At 40.8% G+C, this 27,120-nt stretch overlaps 1 long non-coding RNA gene across 1 annotated transcript; it reads left to right on the top strand.

Moving 5' to 3' along the window:
* The first annotated feature begins 537 nt into the window (after positions 1–537).
* On the top strand, positions 538–24,441 carry LOC128417411 (uncharacterized). The gene is made up of 3 exons (XR_008331458.1): positions 538–1,105; positions 19,256–19,323; positions 21,033–24,441. It is a non-coding gene; the product is annotated as an uncharacterized LOC128417411 (long non-coding RNA).
* The last annotated feature ends 2,679 nt before the right edge of the window (positions 24,442–27,120 follow it).

Here is a 27,120-nt window from a genome sequence, read left to right on the forward strand (position 1 = left end):
TGTTCTTCAAAACACGCGCGCGCGCACCAGCTAGGCAAAGTAAACTCTTGTTCCAAGTTGCTAGTGCTGTCGATGGAAATGAGGTGGTCAAGAAGAAACAGTGGCGAAGGCCTCGGCTTTGCCTCCCTCCCAACGAAGCATTAGAGAGGCCCTTTTGTGGCTGCAGCAGCGGCAGCGCACCATTTTGACCTGGAAAGGCACAACAACATCCTGCTTTGCTTGAGCTGAATTCAAAAAGCCTGAGGGATGTAAACGCGGGGTAGGAGGGTAGGAGGCGCGGGAATCACCCATTCTGAATCTGTTTCTAGAAAATCCAGGCTAACAGCCATCGCGGAAAGGGGGAGGGGGGGAGAGGCGGACAAAAAGAAAAAGAAAAGTCCAGGGCTGCTGCAAAAATTCCCTTTCTGACCGGGATGTGAAAAGGGGCTTTACATTCTGTGTGAAATCTCCGTTGTTGTTTGGCAAACAATGGGCGACTGGAAGGCTGAGGGAATGAATAGGCAATCCGCAGGATGCGTGCGGGTCAGTGCTTGGGGTCTCCGTCCTAAAGCCCTCTTTCTCAGCTTGCCACAATAAAGTAGCATGAGGTTTTAAGGCTTTGCTGGGTCACCGGCCATCTCCTATTATTCTACACTTCACAACAACAACACACACACACACAATCCAGCCCCCCCCCCCCGTTAATCAGCACTGACCAGAGGCCCCTTTTGGAAACAAGAGGAGCAGAGTTGAAGAAAGACTCTCTCTCTCTCTCTCTCTCTCTCTCTCTCTCTCTCTCTCTCTCACACACACACACACACACACACACACACACACACCCTCAACAGGCCCTCCTGAAAGCAAGATCTCCCATTGGCACTTTGGACCAAAGTTTTCCACCCCCCTTTCCTTTTATCATAACAAAGCTTCCAACTCAGACCACAAGAGAACTGGACTTTTCTCCCCCTGTTTCTGGCCTTCTCATTCTTTCTCTCTCTTCCCTTGGCTCTGAAGATGATGGAGACTTTGTTGCAAGTAAGGATGCCTTTAGGTCAAATGGCCCAGGCCTAGCTGGGAGCTGAGATTGATCCTGGAAGGGAAAGCTGCTTCCTGAGCATCTACTTTGGTGAGGGAGTTAAAAGTGGAAAGGGGTTTGGGTGTGTGTGTGTGTGTGTGTGCAACTGGGCCATGTGCTTTAGAGCTGATGGATTAGATGTCATTCCTGAAGTTGTCTGAGGATTTCTTTCATAGTATAGTGCATTGACTCTGGCAGGAGTTTGTGTTGCCTAGTACTGTCCAGTGTAGAATGCTTGCTACTAACCAGAAGGGACTATTTTGTACATTAAAAGGGTGGGGAAATTATTTCTCTACGAGCAGAGATGGCAAAAGACCTTCCCAACACTACAGTGTTATGATTCTCTGATATGTGATTATGATTCATGCTTTAAGGTATAAATGACTGTTTCTTTGTTTGGGTATTTTTTAAAAGTTCAAATTTATTTTAAGGTGAAGGATTTACTGAATTGCCCAGAAAGCAAGTTTCTATATAATTTGCAATGTATGAGTATAATAACTTGTCGATGCCTATATATCAAACCCATGAGAGGTCCCCCCCCTTTAAAACAATAAATTTGGTACTACTGTTTCTCCATCCTAAATGCAATTCATGAGAGGTTAGTCCCACTGAATTTACCTCCAAGGGCATGACTAAGGCTGCAGTCCTATGCACACTTATTTGGGAGTAAGCACCATCCAACAAAGTGGGACTTGCCTCTGAGCAAACAGAGATAGGACTGAGTTGTAAAGGAGCAATCATGTGCACACTTGGGACTAAGCTCCAGTGAAGTCAGTGGGGCTTACATCCAAGTAAGCATGCACAGAATTCCACAGCATATTTAATTTGATTGGAAGCAAGATAGCTTCTTCTTCTTCTTTTCTTTTTGAAAAAAGGGAGATAGATAGTTTTCTCTGCCAGACTAAACTGCCCAGGCTTTGCAGTTGTTGTTAAAGGGCAGAGCCTTATATGTACCTGAGTGGAAGAAAGCAATTTGTACCTGTGAAGAGACTGTACAAATTGAATCCCTTGTGTATCTTAGGGTGGGGTAACTTATGCTTTTCAAATGATTTATTCTGGGGTGGGAGAACTTGCTTTCTTAAAAGGAGTCTTTTCGATTTACAAAACGGTGGAGGATATTTTTTAGTAAATAATTTCTAAAAAGAAAAAAAATGTGTGAATCAGGTTGGTATCACTAAACAGGTAAAAGCACTCAGATAAACTTGAAAGAAAGTATCTGCACAATTATCTAGATGGGATTCTTTTTGGTATGCATATTCAGGGGTTTTTTTTTTTGGACTGCAGGGGCCCACACTCAGGGCTTTACTGATGAAGACAAGGAAGATCTTTTATGACACCACCTAAGGATTTCCCCTCATTCACACTGGGAACCCCAAGACTTGCACCATTTATGAGATATTCACCTCCCCGCTTACAGTAGTAACATTGTCTGTCTCCTCTTTTTTGTCCTCTCAGGATTGTGTTCCTCAGATTTTGCAGAAGTTGACATTTCAGTAAAGGAGTAATCAAGTGTTATCTAAATTATTTAGAGCCTGGGATTAAAGGCCTTAATGCTGAGTGCTGACAAGCTTTCAAATGTAGTCTGGGGAGGGGAAAAGTTTTGTATTCTCTCCTCTCTGTATAGACTTTGAAAATAATTTCGATATGTACTGTGAATTGTTTTTATTTTTTAGAATTTATGCACAGGGAGGATGAATAATTCTTTTACAAGTCATTCTCCAAAGGAATTAATAAGACCCTCCAAAATACAACCCAAGCCTATTACACCCAGGATTGTGGCATCTGTAATGCCATTCTTTTAGAAGATCAGTTGCTTTCATAGGTACTTGTTTTTAAAAAGAGCCCTATTGTTTTGAAACTCTTTGTTGGTTTGGTACACAGGGTGTGCATTAATTCAGTAAATCTTCATATTTTCCCTGTTAATCTTCTGCATTTGGAAGCTTTGATCCAGCATTCCTTGTCTTCCCAAACTCCCACTGACTTCCTTCTCATGTGTACCACAGAATAACTGTGACAGTTAATCACAACATTTAACCTTCTCATTTAATGTTGATAAATGTCAAATTCTACTTCAGCATATGGCTTCGGTTGGGTGATTTGAATATATGTTTATTTAACTTAGATTTTCTTCTTTTCTTCTTTTCCCTCCTTTTTTTGTAAAGGCAAGTTACCATATCAGTAAATTCTACTATAATGGTATACACAATTTCCCGTTCATTCTCATATGTTGTAGTACAGGGAACAGATTGCAGTATATTTAAATGGGGGGTAGCCTGGTGTGAATTTAATGCATGGTACCAGAATGAGATTCTCTTTGACATACCATTTAGAGCTAATATTATCTTAGATAATGGGCAACTTTCCCCTGGTTTGCTGACAGAGAAAAGGAAAATGTCAAGGTTAGGTTTTGCAAAGTGTTATATTTGAATAACATTCACATGTTCTCCTAAATTAGTAAGATTGCCCCCTCCTTACTTGTATTAATATGCCATTTTATAAGGTCAAATTCTACCACATTTTCTCATGCTGTGAGTACGGTATTCTATCACTGGCCTCATCAACTTTAAAGTGTAGACTCTTGATGCTGGGAGGAATGGCTACACTTGTTCCATAGGGATGTATGGGAGTGCTTGTAGCAGAAAGGGAGAAAGGCTCCTCGTATATTACAATATCCTTACACAATTCTCTAGTGACATAAATTACCCATTTCTGATTCATAGAAAGTGTCATTAATCAAGTAGCATTGGAATAAAGATGCGCACAAAGTCATGATTGTACCAAGTGTTGAAAATGTTGAATTTAGATGTTAACCATCTGAATGTGTTTTGTTTTTTTATATAAGGCATGAAATGGTGGAGAAACTTAGTTTCTGGTGGACAGTAGGAATATGCCGTTTACAGTAGAATCCTACACATATCTGCTTAGAAGTGTCTCACAGAGTTCCTCATTTGTACTCATTATGCTGTTTGTGAATGACTTTAATAGATTGCATGGAGATGGCAGGGATCAAGCCTGCATAAAAAATATGTGCTCTACCACTCAGCTAAGGTAGTATAAAAGTTGTGTAAAGGTATCATCCTAGAAAACACATTATTTGTTCTCAATGGGACTGACTTCAGAGTAGATGTGTATAGAGTTGTGCTATCAGTGGATTAATTGGTTAGACTGCTGTGCATCCCATACATGTCTACTCAGAAGTCATAGAATCATAAAACTATAGGGTCATCCAGTCTAACCCCTGCAATGCAGGAATCTTTTACCCAACATGGGGCTCAAACCCACCACCCTGGGGTTAAGGGTCTCATGCTCTACTGACTGAGCTATCCAGCTATACATCAATCTCATAGAGCTAAATAAGGCTTACTCCCAGGTTAGTGGGAGTTAGAACACCTGAATTAGTTAAAATACTTTGACGGGTTAAAAAAAGATGCCTCCAATCGCAAAGGCAACAGATTTCCTAAAATGCTGTTTTTGTTTTTGTTTAATCTATTTAACCTGGTAAGCTGCTTTAAATCAAGTCAGGCTATTTGTTCAGCTGGTCCAATTTCATCTGCTCTGACTGGCAGCTTCCCATTATAAATATAACTTATATTTAAAATCAAACCGCACCCAGTGTTTTGGACAATCTATTGCCTGATTATTTTGGGGGGGGGGGACCTTTTAATCCATCAGAGTATTTCAATTGATTCTAGGAGAGGTCTTGCCCACTATCCTTTTGAAATGGAGATGCAAAGGATTAAAACCAGGACCTCCTGCATGCAAAGTGCTCTATGACTGAGCAGTGGTACTTCTCCCTACTAGTATGAAAACTGTGGGGCAGGTGTCATCCAAGAAAAGGCATTCTTTCTTTCCCACATAGGTGAGGATTCTTCTCTTAAGAGGGCGCCTGCTGTGACACCTGTATTTGTCACATAAAAGCACAGAATGCCCTTCCCCCCCCTTTTGAAACTATTGTTTTTGTTTGTATGTAAATTTAAGCAAGTGATCGACTAGTAGCACAGTCCTAAGCAAAGCCCGTTTGGATCAATGGGGGAAATGTGCTGCATTTAATTCATTGGTTAAGAGCAGTTCCCTCGCTGCGAGAAGTCAAGTTACAGGGAACCAGGCAGAGGGCCTTCTTGGTACCGGCACCCACCCTGTGGAACACCCTCCCACCAGATGTCAAAGAGAAAAATAACTACCAAACTTTTAGAAGACATCTGAAGGCAGCCCTGTTTAGGGAAGCTTTTAATATTTAGTAGGTTATTGTATTTTAGTGTTTTGTTGGAAGCCGCCCAGAGTGGCTGGGGAAACCCAGCCAGATGGGCGGGGTATAAAGAATATATTATTATTATTATTGTTGTTGTTGTTGTTGTTGTTGTTTAGATGACCGTTCCAGTGGCTAGACTAGCGCCCCCTTCAAACAACAAACATCCAAAAGCTGTCAGAGAAGCTTGACATTTCAATGATCAATTTCCGAAGCTTATTTTGATATAAAACATTCATAGGATTGTGTATTTGGAAGGGACCCTGGCAATCATCTAGTCCAACCCCCTGCAATGCAGGAATATGCAGCTGTCCCATTCAGGGATTGAGCCTGCAACTTTGCGTTATTATGCTTTTTTTGGCATACAACTGTCCCCAGTTTTCCATATTAAAACACTGGGATTATTTATGTTGTATAGGCTTTTTTATTTTTAAACCTATCAAATTAAAGTTGCCCCTCTTGTGGTAAAACAAAATCTTACCACAAGAGCTTGCTTGGATAACAAGAAAGTCACATTGTTTCCAGATAGAAGCAGTTGTTAAGGAAGGTGGGAAAGAAAGGGGGAGACAATGTTACTTGGGAGCTGGAATAACAGCAGCCGCAAAGCTTGGCTCTTAAATTGTAGTACAGAGGTACCTTGGTTCTCAAACGCCTTGGTTCACAAACACCAAAAACCGGGAAGTAAGTGTTCTGGTTTTCGAACGTTTTTCAGTGCGGTTGTCGGCTATTGTTTCTGGGGCGCCTGCACCAATCAGAAGCCGTGCCTTGGTTTTTGAACATTTCAGAAGTCAAACGGACTTCTGGAATGGATTAAGTTTGGCGCATTTGTTTTTGCTATTTATTTTGCATTTTTGTGGCTTTTTTTTAAAGTTAATTTGTTTTTGTGACTGTGTGGAACCCAGTTCAGCTACTGATTGATTGATTGTGTGACTGCCGAAATGGATAAAAGCCCCCCATCCAAACAATGACTATCTTCAGTGCAGGTAAGAAAAAGAAATAATTTTAATTTTTATCATCTACAATACTGTCTTATTTATTTTATAGTACAGTACATTGATTATTGTTTTCATTTTATGGATCAATGGTCTGATTAGATAGTAAAATTCATGTTAAATTGCTCTTTTAGGGGTTGTTTTTTAAAGTCTGGAACGGATTAATCTGTTTTTCATTACTTTCTGTGGGAAAGCACTCCTTGGTTTTGGAATGCTTTGGTTTTGGAAAGGACGTCCGGAACGGATTAAGTTTGAGAACCAAGGTACCACTGTATGACCCTCAGAGGTCCTTCAACCACTCTTTCCACATCTCTGTTGGTGTGTGAGTAAGGAACTATAGTAAAGGTAAAGGGACCCCTGACCATTAGGTCCAGTCGTGACCGACTCTGGGGTTGTGGCACTCATCTCACTTTATTGGCCGAGGGAGCCGGCGTACAGCTTCCGGGTTATGTGGCCAGCATGACTAAGCTGTTTCTGGTGAACCAGAGCAGCGCACGGAAACGCCGTTTACCTTCCCGCTGGAGCGGTACCTATTTATCTACTTGCACTTTGACGTGCTTTTGAACTGCTAGGTTGGCAGGAGCAGGGACCGAGCAACGGGAGCTCACCCCGTGGTGGGGATTTGAACCGCCGACCTTCTGATCGGCAAGCCCTAGGCTCTGTGGTTTAACCCACAGCACCACCCGCGTCCCCTAATGGAACTATAGAATAGAGCAAAAGAAGTCTTGGAAAGAAGGTATCATGGCTCCATCCACGGCTGGCACCAGCATGCAGCACCCTCATGAAAATGCCAAGACCCATCACCACAGATACAGGTCTGGTTTATATCACCCTTTCATTTTTCATTTTTGTCCAGTGCTGACAGGAGTGCCAAGCCAATGTGACTGTACTTGCCAATTTCATTTTTAAGTCCCTCACTATGAGGTACCGTATGCGCTTATTGTGTAAGGGAATTAAAATGGTGGTTCTGGCAAGTCTAGCCATGTGGGTCCAGTGCTCTTGTCAGTGCGGGTATTCAGATAAGCCTCCCAGGTGTGTGCATGTGGGTCTATTCCAAAGGCCACTCAAATGTGAAGAAGCCAGCTCTGGCTGATCAGTGGTCACTAACTTAGGGCTCTCAAAATGTTAGGCAGGGCCTCTGTACTGGAACCTGGCAATCCTATCTAACACCACTATTGACTGATTGAAAGCTGCCTGTAGCCATTCCCAATGTCAAATTTCAGAGAGGGCATTCCCTGTGGCAGCCTCTAAGCTATGAAATTTCCTCCCCTCAGAGGTGCATCTGGTACCTTCATTGTATAACTTCCTTCTTAGGTTTAAGGTCCACCTCTTTATGATGGTCTTTGACATCTATGGTTTGTAGGATCCATGTGATTCTTCTGATTGAAAAAGAGTGGTACCTCGGGTTACATACACTTCAGGTTACATACGCTTCAGGTTACAGACTCTGCTAACCCAGAAATAGTGCTTCAGGTTAAGAACTTTGCTTCAGGATAAGAACAGAAATCGTGCTCCAGCAGCACGGAAGCAGCCGGAGGCCCCATTAGCTAAAGTGGTACTTCAGGTTAAGAACAGTTTCAGGTTAAGAACAGACCTCCGGAACAAATTAAGTACTTAAGCTGAGGTACCACTGAACTGGTTATAATCTTGTGTTTTTATATTGCTGTAACCCTGAATGGTGAGTACAAAAGCTGAATAATAATAATAATAATAATAATAATAATAATAATAATAATAATTCAAATGCACCACAAGCTTGTCAGCAAATGGGAGATGGTTGAGGGAAAGCTGTATTATTCAGTGCTGAAGGACATACACAAACACATGAAAACAGCCTTTTTTTAAAAAAAAAGTTAAGGGGATCCTGATATTCCAAATATGGGAACTAGATAATGTGATGCCCTCTAGATGCTTGAACTGTGAATCCCATCAACCCCAGCTAGCATGGCCAATGGTCAGGAATGATGCATGTTGTAGTCCACAACATTTGGAGGGCACCACGTTGACTCCACCTGGCCTAATGAGCCTCGTTTAAATGCAGGGGCTTGTTAACTGAACACCATCTCTTATCTAGGTCCATAGGAAATTGATCATGCCCACCATTGGTTCTGCTCTGCACTCTCTTTGACTTTTGTGACTAGAAAGCACAAAAACTCTCATCAATAAATTATGCCAGCCAGGCATATTTGCATAGATTCACTTAATTCTCTTTAATTTATTCCAGTGGTGAAATTAAGATTTCATAGAAATCATGTTGTTTGTATCCTGCCTTTCCTCCAAGGAGCCAAGAATAGCATTCAGGCCTCACAACAATTTTTAAAAATAGTGTGGGTTGAAAAACAGTATCTTTATGAGGGGTAAGAAAACTGCTTTGAGGGTGTTGTTGTTTTTTAACCACCAAGTGGTATATACATTTTAGGAAACAATTAAATTATGAAATAAGAAGGCATTTGCCACAGATTGATGCTGACCTGTGAGGTAAAATTGTCATTTGTAAGGGCTGAGGCTCATGTGGTCTAGAGCAGTAATGGGAAGGAGCAATATATGGAGGGAGGAAAAGCTTGAGGCATGACAAGTGATAGGGAAGAATGAGGAAGGCTTATATATGTTGGTCAACAGGAACACACACAGGGGCACACAGCAGACGTGGATACTTCTGGCTGCCCTCTAGCATACAACACAACTGGAACAAAAGGGATAAAACAAAACAGGAATGTTTTCGAGGAATAATACAGACCCCATGGTGACATCAGGACTGGACAGCTTGTCAGTCATGCAGGGGGTGGGCAGCCAGAACATCTGATGTCCTAGCTAATGTTTATTTCCGCTTTTGACCTGCATCTTTTGGTGTCCCCCCCTTCAACCGAGAACATACCGTGAAGGGAAAAGTGGGGGAATGGAGACAGGAGTTTCTCCTTTTGCCACATTACATATTTATTTTCTGTCATATGAGATCCTCCTGCTACTGCTTTTACAACAGATAGTTTGGGCAAGGCAGGGACTGAAACTTCCCCAAATATCTGAGCCAAAAGCTAGCAGCAGCTGTAGAAATATCACAATCTCTTAATGGCTGCTGAGCTGATGATGTTATTTAAAATAAAAATACAGTAGTGTGGCATTCATAAAGACACGTGGAAGCATCCAGGATGTCTGCTGTAAACAGAGTGTTGTGAATGAAAACTCAATGGCAAACTGCTAGTTTATTTACATTTTTAAACAAGATCTCTATAGTTGTGTGTGTGTGGGGGGAATAGCCCGTTTATAAAGAGTTGGATGGTGCCCCCCCTCTATGTCAAATCCCATTTATCTGAGTGTTACTGGCACATTCAATAGAGGAAGTATGTCCTGCACACATTCTGCCTCAGCGTAGAGAACCGGTGCAAGGAGTTCACAGCCCCACAGCTGAGGTTGTGGGGAGAGGAGAGAGCGAGAGAGGCCCCTGGGGCCAGTTCAGACAAAAAGCCAAGAAAACAGCAGGAGACCACAGTCAGGGGAAGAAGGCCCCAAGCTATGTGCCTGGTGTTAAAACAGCAAAAATAGTAAGGGCTTCTTTTTTGGGGGGGGGGAGGGAGGGGAAGGACCAATATGGTGACAATTTTCAATTGTTGAGCCTCCATATAAATTCTTACCAACTCTGGTTTTGCGTAACATAGTAAGGGAAATCAGATACATGAGTCCCAGTTCCATTTAGAATCATTTTGGAACCTGTGAAATCAAGTCTGCGTATTGTGAAAAACCCCATCCCTTCCACAGTGCCATCCATAAAGGTGCCAAAGATCTGTACTGAAATAAGTGAGTATAATTTAATTTAATTTAATTATGCGGCATCCTGGCATTCTCATTCTCTTCCCCCTTATTTGATTCATTGACCCTATTATTTTATTCTCTGTATGTATGTGTGTGAGAGATTGAAAGGAAAGAGATAACATGTGTATTTCCATCCAAAATTCAGCAGTCATTTTTGTACACCCACAGGGCTCTTCTCTTCTGAATCAAAGAGTCCAAAGTAAAAGCTGCATTCAGCAATTTGTTCAGGGGCTAGGCTTGAACTACAAAGAAGCCTCATGGGCATCATTTTGATATATCCTGAACCAAATCAAGCTGATTTGGGTGGTTTTGGGATTTTCCTGTTGTGGATTGAGGCAGTCCCAGATTGCCCTAAATTAGGGATACCCAGTGCAATTTGGGACTGTCAAAATGGTGGATGGAGGTATTGGGCAACCACATGCTTAATTAGAGTTTTCTATCCCAATTAACTCCTTCATGGATCACTGCCTTGCCGTGGCGAAGGGGCTTGAATAACCCAGAGAAGCTATGAGCTATGCCGTGCAGGGCCACCCAAGATGGACAGGTCATAGTGGAGAGTTTTGACTAAACGTGATCCACCTGGAGTAGGAACTGGCAAGCCACTCCAGTATCCCTGCCAAGAAAACTCAATGGACAAAGACAACAGGCATATAAAAGTTATGACGCGGGAAGATGAGCCCCTCAGGTCGGAAGGTGTCCAACATGCTACTGAGGAAGAGCGGAGGACAAGTACAAGTACATTCAGAGCTGATGAAGCGGCTGAGCCAAAGCCGAAAGGTCACTCAGTTGTGGATATGTCTGGAAATGAAAGGAAAGTCCAATGCTGTAAAGAAAAATATTGCATAGGAACCTGGAATGTAAGAACCATGAACCTTGGTAAGCTGGTCAAAAATGAGATGGCAAGAATAAATATTGACATCCTGGGCATCAGTGAACTAAAATGTATGGGAATGGGGGAATTCAGTTCGGATGACCATCATATCTATTACTGTGGGCAAGAATCCCGTAAAAGAAATGGAGTGGCCCTCATAATCAACAAAAGAGTGGCGAAAGCTGTACTGGGATGCAATCTCAAAAATGATAGAATGATGAGATCATCAGCTTCTTATAGCAAAATTCAAGCTTAAACTGAAGAAAGTAGGAAAAACCACTGGGCCAGTAAGATACAATCTAAATCAAATCACTTATAAATACACAGTGGAAGTGAGGAACAGGTTTAAGGATTTAGATTTGGTGGACAGCATGCCTGAAGAACTATGAATGGAGGCTCGTAACATTATACAGGAGGCAGCAACAAAAACCATCCCAATGAAAAGGAAATGCAAGAAAGCAAAGTGGCTGTCCAATGAGGCCTTACAAATAGCGGGAGAGAGAAGGCAAGCAAAATGCAAGGGAGATAGTGAAAGATACAGGAAACTGAATGCAGATTTCCGAAAAATAGCAAGGAGAGACAAGAAGGCCTTCTTAAATGAGCAATGCAAAGAAATAGAGGAAAACAACAGAATGGGAAGAACCAGAGATCTGTTCAAGGAAATTGGAGATATGAAAGGAACATTTCTCACAAAGATTATCATAATAAAGGACAAAAGTGGTAAGGATCTAAGAGAAGCAGAAGACATCAAGAAGATGTGGCAAGAATACACAGAGGAATTATACCAGAAAGATATGGATGTCTCATACACCCCAGGCAGTGTGGTTGCTGACCTTGAGCCAGACATCCTGGAGAGCGAAGTCAAATGGGCTTTAGAAAGCACCTCATCTGTCTCCTGAGAAATCTCTATGTGGGACCAGAAGCTACAGTTAGAACTGGATATGGAACAACTGATTGGTTCAAAATTGGGAAAGGAGTATGACAAGGCTGTATATTGTCTCGCAGAATTCATCATGCGAAAGGCTGGGCTGGATGAATCCCAAGCCGGAATTAAGATTGTCAGAAGAAATATCAACAGCCTCAGATATGCAGATGACACAACCTTGATGGCAAAAAGTGAGGAGGAATTAAAGAACCTTTTAATGAGGGTGAAAGAGGAGAGCGCAAAATATGGTCTGAAGCTCAACATCAAAAAAACGAAGATCATGGTTCAACAAGTTCTTGTCCCCAATTTTTAACCTTTTTATATTTCATTCGTTTTAGAAAAACCAATTTTAACTTTTAAACTTTTAACTTATAAACTTATAACTTATAAACATCAATAATTATACATCTGTTCTTATTCTTAAAGCCTTTTTCTAAAGTCGACCTAAATTCCCTTCCACGATTTCCTCAATTCTCATACAAATAACAAAACAAAATAAAAACAATTTGAACTGGAATACAAGAGGGGGAGGTGTGGGGAAGTCAGGAAAATATGTTATTGAAAATAAGGACTTTGAATTTTATGTGTTTTTTAAAAAAATTTGTTTCGTTTTCTTTTTTGTGTTTTTCTTTGATTTTTTGATAATGGAAAAATCTTTTAAAAACAACGACAACAACAAAACCCCGAAGATCATGGCCACTGGGCCCATCACCTCCTGGGAAATAGAAGGGGAAGAAATGGAGGCAGTGAGAGATTTTACTTTCTTGGGTTCCCTGATCACTGCAGATGGTGACAGCAGTAACGAAATTAAAAGACGCCTGCTTCTTGGGAGAAAAGCAATGACAAACCTAGACAGCATCTTAAAAGGCAGAGACATCACCTTGCCGACAAAGGTCCTTGTAGTTAAAGCTATAGCTTTTCCAGTAGTGATGTATGGAAGTGAGAGCTGGACCATAAAGAAGACTGATCACCGAAAAATTGATGCTTTTGAATTATGGTGCTGGAGGAGACTCTTGAGAGTCCCATGGACTGCAAGAAGATCAAACCTATCCATTCTTAAGGAAATCAGCCCTAAGTGCTCTCTGGAAGGACAGATCATGAAGCTGAGGCTCCAGTACTTTGGCCACCTCATGAGAAGAGAAGACTCCCTGGAAAAGACCCTGATGTTGGGAAAGATGGAGGGCACAAGGAGAAGGGGACGACAGAGGACGAGGTGGTTGGACAGTCTTCTCAAAGCTACAAACATGAGTTTGACCAAGCTGCGAGAGGCAGTGGAAGACAGGAGTGCTTGGCGTGCTCTGGTCTATGGGGTCATGAAGAATCAGATACGACTAAACGACTAAACAGCAACATCCCAATTAAACAGGGGGGTGCAGGGAGATGCAAGCAGAGACTCTCACCAGTCTTTCTCTCTCTCCCCCCCCCACTCCTTTCCAATGATCACATGTTAAATTAGGGGTTAAAACCCTGATTAAACATGTGGTCGGAAGGTGGGGGAGGAGACACAGGTGAGAATGTGTTCTTGTGTCTCCTTCTGCCCCTTCTTCCCACTGCTAACCACATGTTTAATTAGGATTTAAAACCCTAATTAAACAGGACTGGGCAAGGTCCTCAATTTACTTTGGGGCCTGGGCTAACCCTGGGACAAACTGGGCCCAATCCGAGGTGCTGAATCAGACCCTGAAATGGATTGGGGGAGGCCTGTTATGTATGACAGATTTGAAACAGGGTCACTTCAGTCATGGTGGTTTAGAAGTTCTTATATTTTGAACTGCTCTGAGATCTGCTGATGAATGGTGGTATACAAATTTAACAAACAATAACAATAAGTTTAGCAGTGTAACATATTCCTGCCCCACTACACTGGTTCCTGCAATTCCCCAGCTCCCCAACAAACATTTTAACTATTTCAGGCTTATAGAATTTGAAAGAAGGTGAATATACTGTCTTTGTGAGGAGGAATTAGACTGCATTCCACCAGCCATTACTATTATTCTGCATAGCGAGACTGTTTCAGAGTGCAAGCACTGAAGTTGTTACTCATAAGTATTATTACTGTTAAGTATTATTACATTAAAGTGCTGCTTCAGAGGCCAACCATTGATGTCCATATTCTTAAACATTATTAAGACTTTGAATAGTTCTATAGTTTAAAAATAATTTTATTTTTACACATGGGAAGCTGAAGCTGAGATAATGTACCTTGCCCCAAAGCACCAATGAGGGCCATTTCATTTTATTTTATTTCCATGCCATTCCATAACCAGTGTTCTCTGGATGGCTGACATTGAAAGTTAAAATACAACCCCCAAAATCAATGCAACAATAAAATGTATATGTGGTATAAAACCAAACAGCAGCAGAGATAAAAACATGAATGCTCATTCATAGATGACCACAACCTGAAACAATGACCTGAGGGGTTGGTGTGTGAGTCTGTGGGAAAAAAGCAACAAAAGAATTTTGTGGCACCCTAAAGACTAACAAATCACATTTATTGATTTTATTAGAGCACTTTATATCCTGCCTTTTAGTGTAAATAAATACACTATTCATAGTGTACACCACAGCACATCAAATGCCATAAACAGAGTTTGGGGTATTGCTTGCCTCACCTCAAGAATAAAGTAATAAAGTAATTAACACACTCATTGTGTGTGAGGTCCTTGTGAAACATGGACCACTTATAAATGCCATCTCCAACTCCTTGAAAGATTCCATCAACGGTGTCTCCGAAAATTTTTACACATCACTTGGGAAGACAGATGAACTAATATCAGTGTACTGGAAAAAGCAAAGATCACCAGTGTTCAATGATTCTTCAACATCAACTTCATTGGACTAGTCATGTTGTGCGGACTTAAAAATGGAAAGCATAATGCTGGTGGTCAACAAAAGAGGTTTAAAGGCAAATCTTAAAAAATGTAGTATAAACACTGACAACTGGGAAACACTGGCCTGTGAGCGCTCCAGTTGGAGAACAGCCTTTATCTAAGGTGTCATGGGCTCTGAAGACACTCAAACTCAGGATGCAAGGGAGAAACGTGCTAGGAGGAAGGCACACTTGGCAAATCCACACCATGATCAACTCCCACCCGGAAACGAATGTCCCCACTGTGGAACGATGTGTGGATTCAGAATTGGCCTCCACAGTCACTTACGGACTCATTGTTAAAACCGTGTTTATGGAAGACAATCTTACTCGGCTACGAGTGATCGCCAAAGAAGAAGAAGAGTGTGAGGAGTTATTGAATGATGAGTGAATCAGCCCAGAGGAACAGTGAGTCTACTCCAATGACAATACTCTGTCCCTTGGACTACAAATGTTTTTCTGTCAGATGTTGGATATGTACTTGGGCCATCTCTCTGTGTTGATCATTAAAGTTCTGGATGCACTCAAGCAAGCAAGCAAGCAAGCAAGCAAGCAAGCAAGCACACCTCTATCCATTTCCTCTATTTCTCTGGCCTGGGGCAGAATCTCAAAGCACTGGAGTGGGGAGAAGAGATGAAGACACTTGGATTTCCCTAACCCCATCTTTAGGGCCTGCTCAAGACATTTCACTACTTGAGGCAAAGAACAAAATGGAGGAGAATGGGTACAAAATTAGAACAAATTGGCTCTGTATTTCATTGGCTCCAACTCCATTGGTTGTTGGTCTGCCTGCCTTCTGCCCTACCAATCCCAATGGGTACCAACTACTTTATAAGGATCAGATGAAATGAAACAATTCAGGGAGCGAAGGAACCAAACGGAGCTGGTTTTTCAGCTGAGATGATGGAGCAGCTTCATGTCCAATCTTTCCTTCTAGGTGGGTGAACTGGATTCTGCCAGGTGACTCCTGAGAGAGGGAGGGAGGGAGGAACCTGATGGAGCTGGTCTCTCAGCAGACCTGATAGAGGGACCCTGCTTCTTAACTTGTGAACTGCCCTGAAACCTGTGGATATAGGGTGGTATACAAATTTAATAAATAATAATAATAAACTCTTCAGCTGCTGCAACCTGATGGATCTGTCACATATCAAGTCAGATCATTGTCTTATCTGGGTTTCATCCAGTGCTACTTCTACTCAGAGTACACCCATTGAAATTAGTAGCCATGGCTAACTTCAGTCCATTAATTTCAGTCAGTCTACTGTGAATGAAACTTACCTGGACACAACCCTATGTCAGCAACTATCTAAGACCTCATAAGAACATAAGACCACTGCTAGAGCAGAGCAAAGTCCATCTAGTTCAGCATCCATAGTGGTCCAAACAAATGCCTATGGGGAGGACATGAGCACAACAGCATTCTCTCTTCTTGTGCTCCTCAGCAATTGGTACCCAGAGGCATACCACCTCCAGTGCTGAGGTACAAAGCCATGGTGGCTAGTAGCCATTGACAGCTTTATCCTCCACAAATTTCTCTAAACATCTCTAAAGCCACCCAAGCTGGTGGCCATTACTATATTTTGTTTGACTATGCGTTCTGTGAATAAATTCTTCCTTTTGACTGTTCTGACTATTACAATGGGCAGATTCACTAGATGACTCTGTACTAATATGAAGAGTCTGGGAGAAAACTCCACCACACCATGCAAACATTAATATACCTCTGTCATGTCCCCCATTTAGTTACCTTTTTGCTAAATTAAAAATCTCACGCACGTGCCTTTCCCAGCCCTGCTCTCTTTTAACTGGAGGAGCCAAGGATTGAACCGGGGCTCTCCTGCATGCAAGGCACGCACCCTCCCACTGAGCTATGGCCCCATGTTGTATTGACTTGGAAGTCTATTGATCTTGAACCATTATTAGTTGGCATGCAGTCTCATAGGAATAAGCTCTTTGCAAGTTTACTGGGCTTTAAAGTGAAGAATATTATTGGTGTAGGTTCTGTGTAGAATGCTAGACCATTCATAAAATAAAAATTATAGCTGCAAGTTCTTTTCTTTAATGAGTTGTTTCAGGCTTGTCGAGTAAAGTTCAAAGTATACCTTGCAGAGTAATTACAGTTCTAAATGGTATAGAATATATAATAAATTATATAGCATCAGTATTAAACCTTATGCCATGCTCCTCGTGAGAACAACCCATTTCACAAGTTTTGTTCTTCATGTCGTTTGATTCAATATTTGACGTTAAACATTTCCAGCTAAAGAGAAGATGAGATGATTATCTCCCAAAGCTCGTTTAAGCCACCGTTCATTGGGTTACAGCCAATTTGGCCTCAGTGATGATCACTGGCTTAGTTTATAGCTTAATTTGAATACTTCTTGCACCAGGAAATAAATGTCTACCATGGCTACTACCGCATCAAAATGGCATCACTGCTGTACATAGTGGTGTCATGCTAGTGCCAAATGGCACAAATTCATGCCTCCACAACCTGTGACACATCAAGACAAAGACAAGCTGAAACTCCTCTAATCCTTTTTTCTTTTTCTTTACAAAGTTGTTATTGTACTTCACCAGATCTTAGCATACTACAGTATTTGTAAGAATGGATTACAAATTACATTGAATTTGTCCATAGCAAGTCTGCGTTTATATGCAAATTGTTCATATGTTGCACGTTTGTATAAGTCTTCAATCCAATCGTAGAAGGGAGCCGCATTTTTATTTTTCCAGTTCATCAGTATCAGTCTTTTTGCTGTGGTAAGGGCACAGAGAGACCACTCATATTGTCCTTTTGTAAGGTTCCATGTGCTGGGTATATAATTCAAGAGGATATTTTGCTCTGTAACTGTAAGCTTGTTCCGTACAGTTCTGTTGATAGTTTCAGTTACCTTCTGCCAAAACTCTTTCAATATAGGACAATGAAAAAACACATGGAAACTCATCTCATCCTAATTATCTTTGCTTAGAACAGAAGAGCCTGCTGAATCAGGCCAATGGCCCATCTAGTTCATGATCCTGTTCTCATAGTGACCAAGCAAAAACCTGTGGGATTTGTGGTTAGAATTGTGCTTTAGATAAGTAAGGAACCTTCCTCTTAACTTTCTTTTCAATTTGAGGCTACCAACTTAAGCCGCACTCCTAACTCCCTATACTCAGAAGGAAGTCCTATTGAATTCATTGATGTACACTCACAGTTAAGTGAGGTTAGGATTATTACCTGGGAACTCAGTGGGACTTATTTTTAAGTAGACATGGTTAGGATTTCACTGTTAGATGCCATGATTATCATAACCTGTCAGAATTTGGCAAAAACAAACCACAATTTAAAATTGTGTGTGTGTGTGTATTTGAATGACACCTAAAAACCATGAGGAATGTGCCAATGTGGAAATCCGATGTGGTGTATTAGCCAGCAAGCTAGTCTAGGGTTTAGAGAAGCAAGGTACAAATCGATACTCAGCTTTGAAACTCACTGAGTAGCTTTGGGTAAGCCTCTGCCTCTAGGTCTACTTTACTTATCAGAGCTGTTTTGAAGCTAAAAACTATGCTTCTGAATTCATTTGAAAGCAAATTACATATTTAACAATTTTGTAAAATAATAATAATAATAATAATAATAATAATAATAATAATAATAATTTAAGATTGATATGATGCACTTCACTATAAATGGTCACAAAGTTCATCACAACATTTAAAATTATACCAAACCAACAAAAGTATGAAGCAAAATTTACAGCTCAGTTCTAGAAAACCAGTCCTTTATCACCATAGTTTACCCTGAGATATGCATGTTGGGATCCACTCTGTTCTCTTGACTGTAATGGTCAATGTGCAACAAATGTATCCCATTCTACTGGCACAACAGGACTGCCCCCCACTCCACCTGCACACCCTATACTCTCCCCAAATCTGCTCCAGAGAGTGTTGTGGGAACCTCTGGAACAAATTTAGGTGGGCATGTGGGGATAAATGGAGAGGAAAGTCCTGTTGTGTAAGCAGAAATCCTTGCGCTGACAGGACTATGACTTAGCTCTGCTTTAGATACAACTTAAGCTGTTTCAACTGTTTTTAATATTGCATTCTTAATCTGTTGTAAGCCACCCTGGTGAAAGATGGCTAAGAACTCTAATAAATAATACCAACAAAAATATTACCATACAGGCCCACACAGTTAAAACACTCAGAAGTCCTGTAGCAAGAGGATGAACTTCAACTGGTGCTGTCAGTTGAACTGTGTGTGTGTGTGGGGGGGGGGAAGTGCTCCGTGTTTATGTGCCATAAACAACCTGGGACTTCACCTGACAAAAAACCCCCTAAAACAGTATTTCTGAATTGTAAGCAGAACGAATCCACACCACAATAAATTATGAACCTTTTGGAGACCCGTAGCAGGAGATATTTTAAGGTTAAAAAATAAGGAACAGAAGATAAATAGAGGGCATCATGCATTATAATGGAAGTTGTTTGTTCAAATCCTAGGAGAAATAGAAGTGGATTAACAGGCTTTAACTTCACCGTTTGAAAGGAAACATGTGTCTTTGCACAGGGTGAGTAGCAGGGTGAAGATGCACTATTATTTGCTACCTTTTTGATGTGTCTTGTTTAACATTTGCTCATATGTTTAGTCAAATGAGACAGAGCATTTGTATATACTTTACTGAATGAGGTGGGACAGTTCTAGGACATGAGCACACCAATGATATAAACTACACACATTATTCTGTCAAGGTGATGGCTAGGCCGGCAAGCCTGGACATTAAATACAGTGAGACACAATCAATCTTCTGCTCAATTGTTTTGGTTGCTATCACTTGATCTGTTCACATCTAGCAATATTCAAATACTGTGAGAGCCGCAAATCCTGAGGAGAATCTAGCTCAGGCTGTGTACATGCTATACCTTTAGATCATATTCAAAACACATTTCCCCCTGTAAAGAACTCTGGGTTTGTTAAGGGTTGCAGGGAATCACAACTCTGTGAGGGGTAAACTACAGTTCCCAGTGTTCTCTGTGGGAAAAATGTGCTTCAAAAGTTCTTTAAATGTCTAGTGTGTATGTAATCCCAGTCTGTTTTGCTAGGCTAATACACATAAACAAAGCTCCACATGGATGCCATTTTTTATTTTATAGTTACATGGTACACCTGCTCTACATAGCAAGCCAGAGCAGTGGCTCACCTCACAAACTGGACACTGCAAAACACTAAAAAGGGCTTTGTGGGAGTACAGAGAAAATTGCCAGACCATTAAGTGCCAAACCTCCTCTCAAAAATGGCTTCCCTGGGCAGATCAGGAACCACAGAGAATAATGACCTTTCAGTGGCTGTCTTTTATGTGAACTGTCGCCAAATGGAAATTGGCAGAAGAGAGTCAATCAGACAGTGATTATTTTGGTACCTCAATGCTATGCTAGAAGATTGATGCAGGGAAGTTGTGTGGAAGCTGTATTTCATTAAGGTTTTTAGTATTTTGACAGGTGTTTTATGGCAGCCATGCTGACTCTATGATTCTTCTAGTATACTTGCAGATGTGCAGAGGTCATCATATGTAGTGACACAAAGGCTGGTATCAGACAAATTTAGTAACACACCTATTCTCCAACATGCTATCATGTCTTGGCCTTGACATCTATTTAACCTGGCATGCATTTGTAGAAAAAGAAGAAACTGATGATTTGTGCATCTGATTTAAATTCAGAAGTCAAATGGTTAACACGTTACTTTTACTTAGATTAGGATGGGGCACATGTAACTCTCCATGCCTTGTTGAACTACAACTCCTAACACATTCCTGAGTATTGGCCATGCTGTTTGGAGCTGCTGGGAGGCACCAGCTTGGCTACCCCTGTTGTAATGTATCAAACCTTGAAAAGTCGCAGCAAGCCAACCAAAATCTCCAGTTGCAGTTGGTCAACACTTTTTTCAGCACCAGCTTTGGTCAATGAGAAGCATGAAGAGGCACACTTTCACTTCTTCAACCCTCCCCATCCTTTGGTCCTGCAGATGTTGTTGGTCTACTACTCTCATCATCTCTGAGCATTGGCCACATTGAAGATGATGGGAGTTGTAGTTCAAAACATCTGGGTGAGGGACACCAGGTTGGAGAAGGTTGCTTCAGAGAAATTAGGCATCCAGGAATATAGTTGCTTTTTTGATTCTTAGTATGAAAACCACTCATCTTACTGGTAGATGGTTCCTGCAATACATTATTATTATTATTATTATTATTATTATTATTATTATTCCATTATTTCTTAGGTAAAAGTAGCTCTTTGTCTCCAAATGATGAAGCAAACAACCAAAAGAGAAATCACCCACCAAAGCATACAGCAAGAAATATTTTGCATAAATACACACGTCTCCAGAGAGAATGAAAGGAAAAGATGTCTTAAAAATTATGGTGATTTAATTTTATTTTGCCCAAGAATGACATTCTCCTGAGTATTTGTGAAAATGAAGATGAATATGCAGGGATCCATTTGGTTGCTTTTGCGCCAGATGGCCAGTTGCAGAAGCTGAACTAAGCTGAACTGATTGATTCATTTTTGCCATATTGCACGCTGGCATTTACCAGGGTTCACATAATTCAAGTACTAACATTTTTGGTGCTTTTTCACTTCCTAATTCACCCCCCCCTTAGTTCCTTAACCCAAAAGGAAATAAGTAATTTTCCCAAGTAAACTGTTTCTATCTCCCCTTCCCCATGTGTCATAATAGAGATTTAATAATAGAAGAACTAATGAAACATGATAAGAGACCAAATACAAGAGACAAAGTTGCATGTAGCATGTTGTGACCAAGCCTTCTGCTAAAGAAGTTGAACTCAGGACCCCTGAAGAACTCGGTAGAAATAAGGTCAAACTTAGGCTGAGAGTAAAAATAAAAATGTAATTAATAGAAAAAATGTATTCAGCTTTACTTTTACTTTTGAAACGTTATGGCCATGATTCAGATAACAGAATTATGGTGGCATAAATAGCATAATGCATAACTTGGTTTTCTCTTACATGCAGCTACCATGCCAGATGTGAGGGGAGCCTTCTCTGAGGTGGCTCCCAGATTATGGGATGACCTCCCCTCTGATGCACATCTTGCAGCAACATTGTCTGCTTTTCAACAATTAGAATTAAGAAACAGGGTGTCTCCGAGTGCACAGTCAGCCCATATGGTTCTTGTGCCAGAATGCATCTCATTCTATGAATAAAGCTACTTTTGGTTTTCTCCCAAGCTTTCTTTATTAGGGAAGCCTAATTTATAAAGAAAATATCTTATCGTTCTTGCTGTTTTTCAACAATTGGCAGCTGGAAATCCTTGACAAGCTCTGCAGATCATCGGATCTCCCAGTAGATCTGGGTCTACCTTCTGCCTGCCCATGCCTTAGGCAAGACATTGCTGCTCAGCTACTGCCTCCCTGCCTCCCTTGCAATACGTGGAGAACAGAGTTTATTTGTTCAAGGTTATTTGTATGGATTATTAGAATAAAATGGATGAATTGCTTTGTATACTCTAAAGTGAAATGGTTTAAGGCTGAAGTGCAAATGAACTTTATCCATTGGAAGCTTCCCAATTCTAGGTTGGGGATGATGAAGCTATGGGCCTCTGGGAGGTTGCTGGACTCCAGATCCCATCTGCTCTAACCAGTATGGTCAATGGTCAATGACGATGGGAGCTGCTACCTGACACGGTTTTCTCCAAGGACACCCAAGAACTCTAGATTTGACAATGCTGAGAATTTTCCGCAGCAGATAATTTGTCTTTTCATAGAACTGTAGTTTATTTGGACTGAACAGTTATTTAGACCCAGGGAAGAGCCAATGCAGTTGAAACTAGTTTAGTTTAGCAATAAGGAAAGATTCATTTCAGGGTTGGGGTTAAGCATGAGGCTGGTTTCGTCACTACATTGAACTAGCCCTGTGAATCAGCCTGTCAAGCTCATGAAAATGTAGCAATGTATGTGTATTCCTAACTTCCCTAAGATGAGGAGATTTTGTGAAGGTATTTCAAGGCTAGAACTCAGGACTAACCATTTACAGTACTGTGCCCATTTGAAATCCACATTTAAGTTGAGAGGTAGATATTTACTATGGTAAGTTAAGGGGAACCTCTCTGTCCAGAAGTGCACTTCTGAATATCAAATGTTGTGGATAACCAATGGCAGTTCCTTCTGCTTTGCTTGCCTGTGAAATTTCAGAGGCTGGATTTCTGCTGGGGAAAAATGTTAGATAGGCCTTTGTCTGATCTAGCAAGGTAATCCTAACATTCTTAATGACTTAATGACCATATTAAGCGCATTTCACTCAAAATAAGGAGGGGGGAAATCCACATGATTGTATTACAGTCCTATGACCCTAATGTTTGATAATATCCTTTCACAGTTACATTGCATCTGACAAGCAACATGCAAATGAATTGATTGGTTCTGCTTGCACAAACATAATACCACTGGTAGCTACATTGGTGTGAAATGGTGGTGCGGTTTAAAGTTCTCTATCTCTCTGTGTATGTAGAAGAGAAAGAGATAAGAATCCCTCCCATCTATATAACCCTCAAAACTTTATTTCATACAAACTGCAGTTTCTAGGTTGCCCATTGGGGAAGTAGGATTTATAAATACTCTAAATAAAACCAGCAAGTAAGTGATGCCATCAGATTATAGCCATACGTCCTTATGCACTGATGTGTGGATAAAAGAGCTTCCTCATCTTGAAACTCCTTTCACTTTCATTTCAGTTGATGAAGCGGATTCAGATGAATGTTCCTTTGTGCTCTCTGATCACATTCAGAAAAAACCTCATGTGTGCATTAGAAACCATGTGGTACTACAGATGAGAGCAATGAACTACAATCCTATACCCTCTTACATGCACGTAGACTCGCTGAAACAAGGCACAGACAAATGCCTCAGTTTGAAAGGGGATTAAGTGGTTGAAGAATTGTAGTCTAAATGTGTGATGGGCTGTTATTTAAAGCTGCAGCATCCTTGCTCCTGGAACATATAATATTAGTGGTTGAGAAAATTGTGGTTGGGTTGTAAAATAACTGCAGCTTCTTAGAGAGATGGCATTTAAAAACAAATAAATAGTAATATTTTTATTGCTTTTGAAGATGCCATTATATAGACTTTCTAAACCTGACCTTCAGCAAATGCATTCAAGGAACTGAATATTTAACCAAACAAACCCAAACAAAAAGCAGATGACCCAGATATAGAAAGTCTGACAGGGGAAAGTTCTTTCATGTCCAGAAATGTAGGGTCTGTTAATATAAGCATCAACATTTCTTAAGAATTCCCTGTGCATCTTTTCTACAGTCTATAACCTACATCAGTGGGTTAAACAGAACAGTCAGAAATCCCAGACTATAGGATTGAAAGGGATTAAAAAGAGTGAACCTACAGTACTTTTATTGACCTAGGTCCTCACATTAACCTGATCTGATCCTATAATTACTCTGAATAGAATAGGGCTTACAGTCCTCCTTAATAACACCCCATGCTTTTTATTCTATAAAGAGCTTTTCCATTCATGTGGCCCCTTCTTTTGAGATATACAGATCTGTTGGTAAGAAAGAATATGTGTGTGGCTTTTCTGCCTCTCCAGGGGAGAAAACTACCTAATGTGGTGTCTAGCATGCTTGCCTGCACATATGGTACAAATATTACATACACACACACTTCTTATTTCACTTTGTAAACAAAATAAATAAAAATTAGTTCTTATTTCATGTTCTTTAAGTAAGAAAAGAAGCATATATATATATATAGAGAGAGAGAGAGAACAGAATCTTCAGCCACAGTTATTCTCCTTATTTGAGACTTGTTTGATGGATTCAACAGTGTTCTCTATTTATCCTTACATTGTTTTCCCACATGGCTTCTAGAATTACTGCACAAAATTAAAACCTAGTCAGAATGATATATGGAAAAATGCCCTATATATGAACACTACATGCTACTATAATTAATAACTGAAGTTTCCTCTGATTTCTGTAATACCACTGCAGCTGACTGATAAGGACCTTTAGGAGAATAAAACTAGGGGGGACATTAATAATTATAATTTCGCATGAGTGTGAACAGTCACACAGTCATTTGGGTCTTTAAAATGAGCTAAAGAGTATGAGTAGGACACCAAGATATAAAATGGAGATTCCCCCCACCCCACCCCTGAATAGGGTAGGACTCAGGTAGTGGTCTATCCTTGCTTTCCATTCTGCAATTAATTCATAAGCACAACATAAAAATATCACTGGAGGTCTCTGTTAAGTACATCCATCTTAAAGTTGAGTTTTGGGGGTTTTTTTAGCGGTATTTATTTTCTCCGAAGAGATGACTTAATACTATTCTGAAAGTAAAAGTTCTTTATAAGTTTCATATGCAGTTCAGTTGCAATGCATATCATGAAGCAATTAGAAGCAACAGTAATATGGCTTTCTCCCCTAGACTTCTCCCACTCCCAGGTGATACTGTAACGTTTGAAGGAGACAGACTTCCCTCTTCTGCATTCTTCAGTGTGCTAGATACTGCTGTTGCTTAACTCATTCTTGCCAGGTAGATCCCATGCAACAATTTTCACCTGTGAGTAAGCCTCATATATATCAATGGGTCTTACTTCTGAGGAAACATGTACAGGCTTGCACTGCTAGCGTTCTTTTTCACAACTGCTTCTGTAGTTCAGGTTCACTCTTCAGGGCATTTTTACACTATGGGAAATTATGTTCTGTACATCCTTTCTATCTTGGTCTGCTCCCCACCCCATCCAATTACAAGTTGGTGTGGTTCTCCCTGAGAAACTGACTACATGAAATATAAGCAGCCTTCTGTAATATTCCTCTTCTTTCTAACGGGGAAAAATGTTGAGCCCTTTAATGCTCATAAAAAATAAAAATAAAATCCAGCTTGCAATTCATGTGAAATCTAAGACTGGTAAGACTTCCCATTGAATGTGGGTATAATCTCACATTAAAAGAATCAGATCTGAGCATGGGTGTGCAGGGAAGTGAAGAACCAGCAGGTTTTACATGTAGGTTGTATCTCTAACCATGATGCACCTTTCATTTCTCCCTCCTCCCATTTTTCCCCTGCTATGGCTCGGCAAATATCTCTTGCCACCAGCACCACCACACAGAGGCAAGATGGGCTCCTACCGCACACATTTGGATGGGTTTGGCCAACGTCCCAACAGCGTCTTTCTTCCTGACTTAATTTGACCAGACCGTATCGCAAGTGACATTTACATGAATCAGCGAGAGAGCATCGTGGCCATTAAGGCTACAAAGGATTTCATTTGTGTAATTTGAAAGGGCAACAATGACAAGAGTGTGAAACTGTTTTACTCAAAAAGGGCTACAGAGAGGTTGGCATATATTTAGCCTTATAATTGGCTACAGCAAGGTACCTGCTCCTTCCCCCAACTGCTGTCTAATGAACCATCCAACTAAGCATTGGGCTGGCTTGGGTTGCTGTAGAGCTTTTCAAGTAGCAGCAGTGCCTGGTGGCTGTGCTGACTCATTTTACTCTGATTACTCATCTTTAGTATTTCCTAGATGGGAAGTGGGTCTGCTGCAGGTTAAGAAAAGCTAGAAGAGGAAGGGGACAAGAAGGGGGTGTGTGTCCCTGCACACTTTATTATGACATGGGCTGAGGCCTGTGCAAATTGGGGAGAGTGCCTTCTCCCATAACACCATCCCTGCTCTTTAAACTCCAGGATAAAAAAATATGTTGATGAGGCTACCATCACCTGGCTTTTTCTGTGGTGTCCTCCTAGCTGTGAAATTAATTACCTGCTGAAGTTTGGAGCTGCTTTCCCCAACTTTGTGCCCTCCAGATATCATTTAACTTCAAATGGGCACCCCTGACCATTGCCCATGCTGACTGGGCCTGATGGGAACTGTAGTCCAAAACACCTGGGAAGGCACCAGGCAGGTTTTGAGCTATTCACAATCTTGGCTCTTTTTTTAAAAAAAACTTGTCTGTTTAAGGAGGACTTTCTATGGTGAATGTCTTCCAGTTTGATGGGGTTTTTGCTTGCACATTTTCTTTTCTTTACTTAAAAAAAGATTGGTTCTGATTATTTTAAAAAGTGTTTTCTTTTCAAGTGCTCCCTGACTTGGAAAGCTTTGTTATTGAAAGGCAGGTTATAAATACTTTGAATAAAGAGATAAAAATAAACATCTTAAAAATATGCAACACTCTGCTGCTTCCTGCAAATGTTGGCAGCAGAGAGCAGTATGTAGTCAGGAGGCTGCAGCTTGCTGGGACTGCTGAGCTGAGCTGAAGTAAAGAAGCAGCCCTGTCACTTTCTGCCTTTTAGCCTGGAGCTCAAAAGAAAATGAGAATTAGACTCAA

The sequence above is a fragment of the Podarcis raffonei genome, chromosome 7, assembly GCF_027172205.1.
Source record: "Podarcis raffonei isolate rPodRaf1 chromosome 7, rPodRaf1.pri, whole genome shotgun sequence".
Lineage (NCBI taxonomy): Eukaryota > Metazoa > Chordata > Lepidosauria > Squamata > Lacertidae > Podarcis > Podarcis raffonei.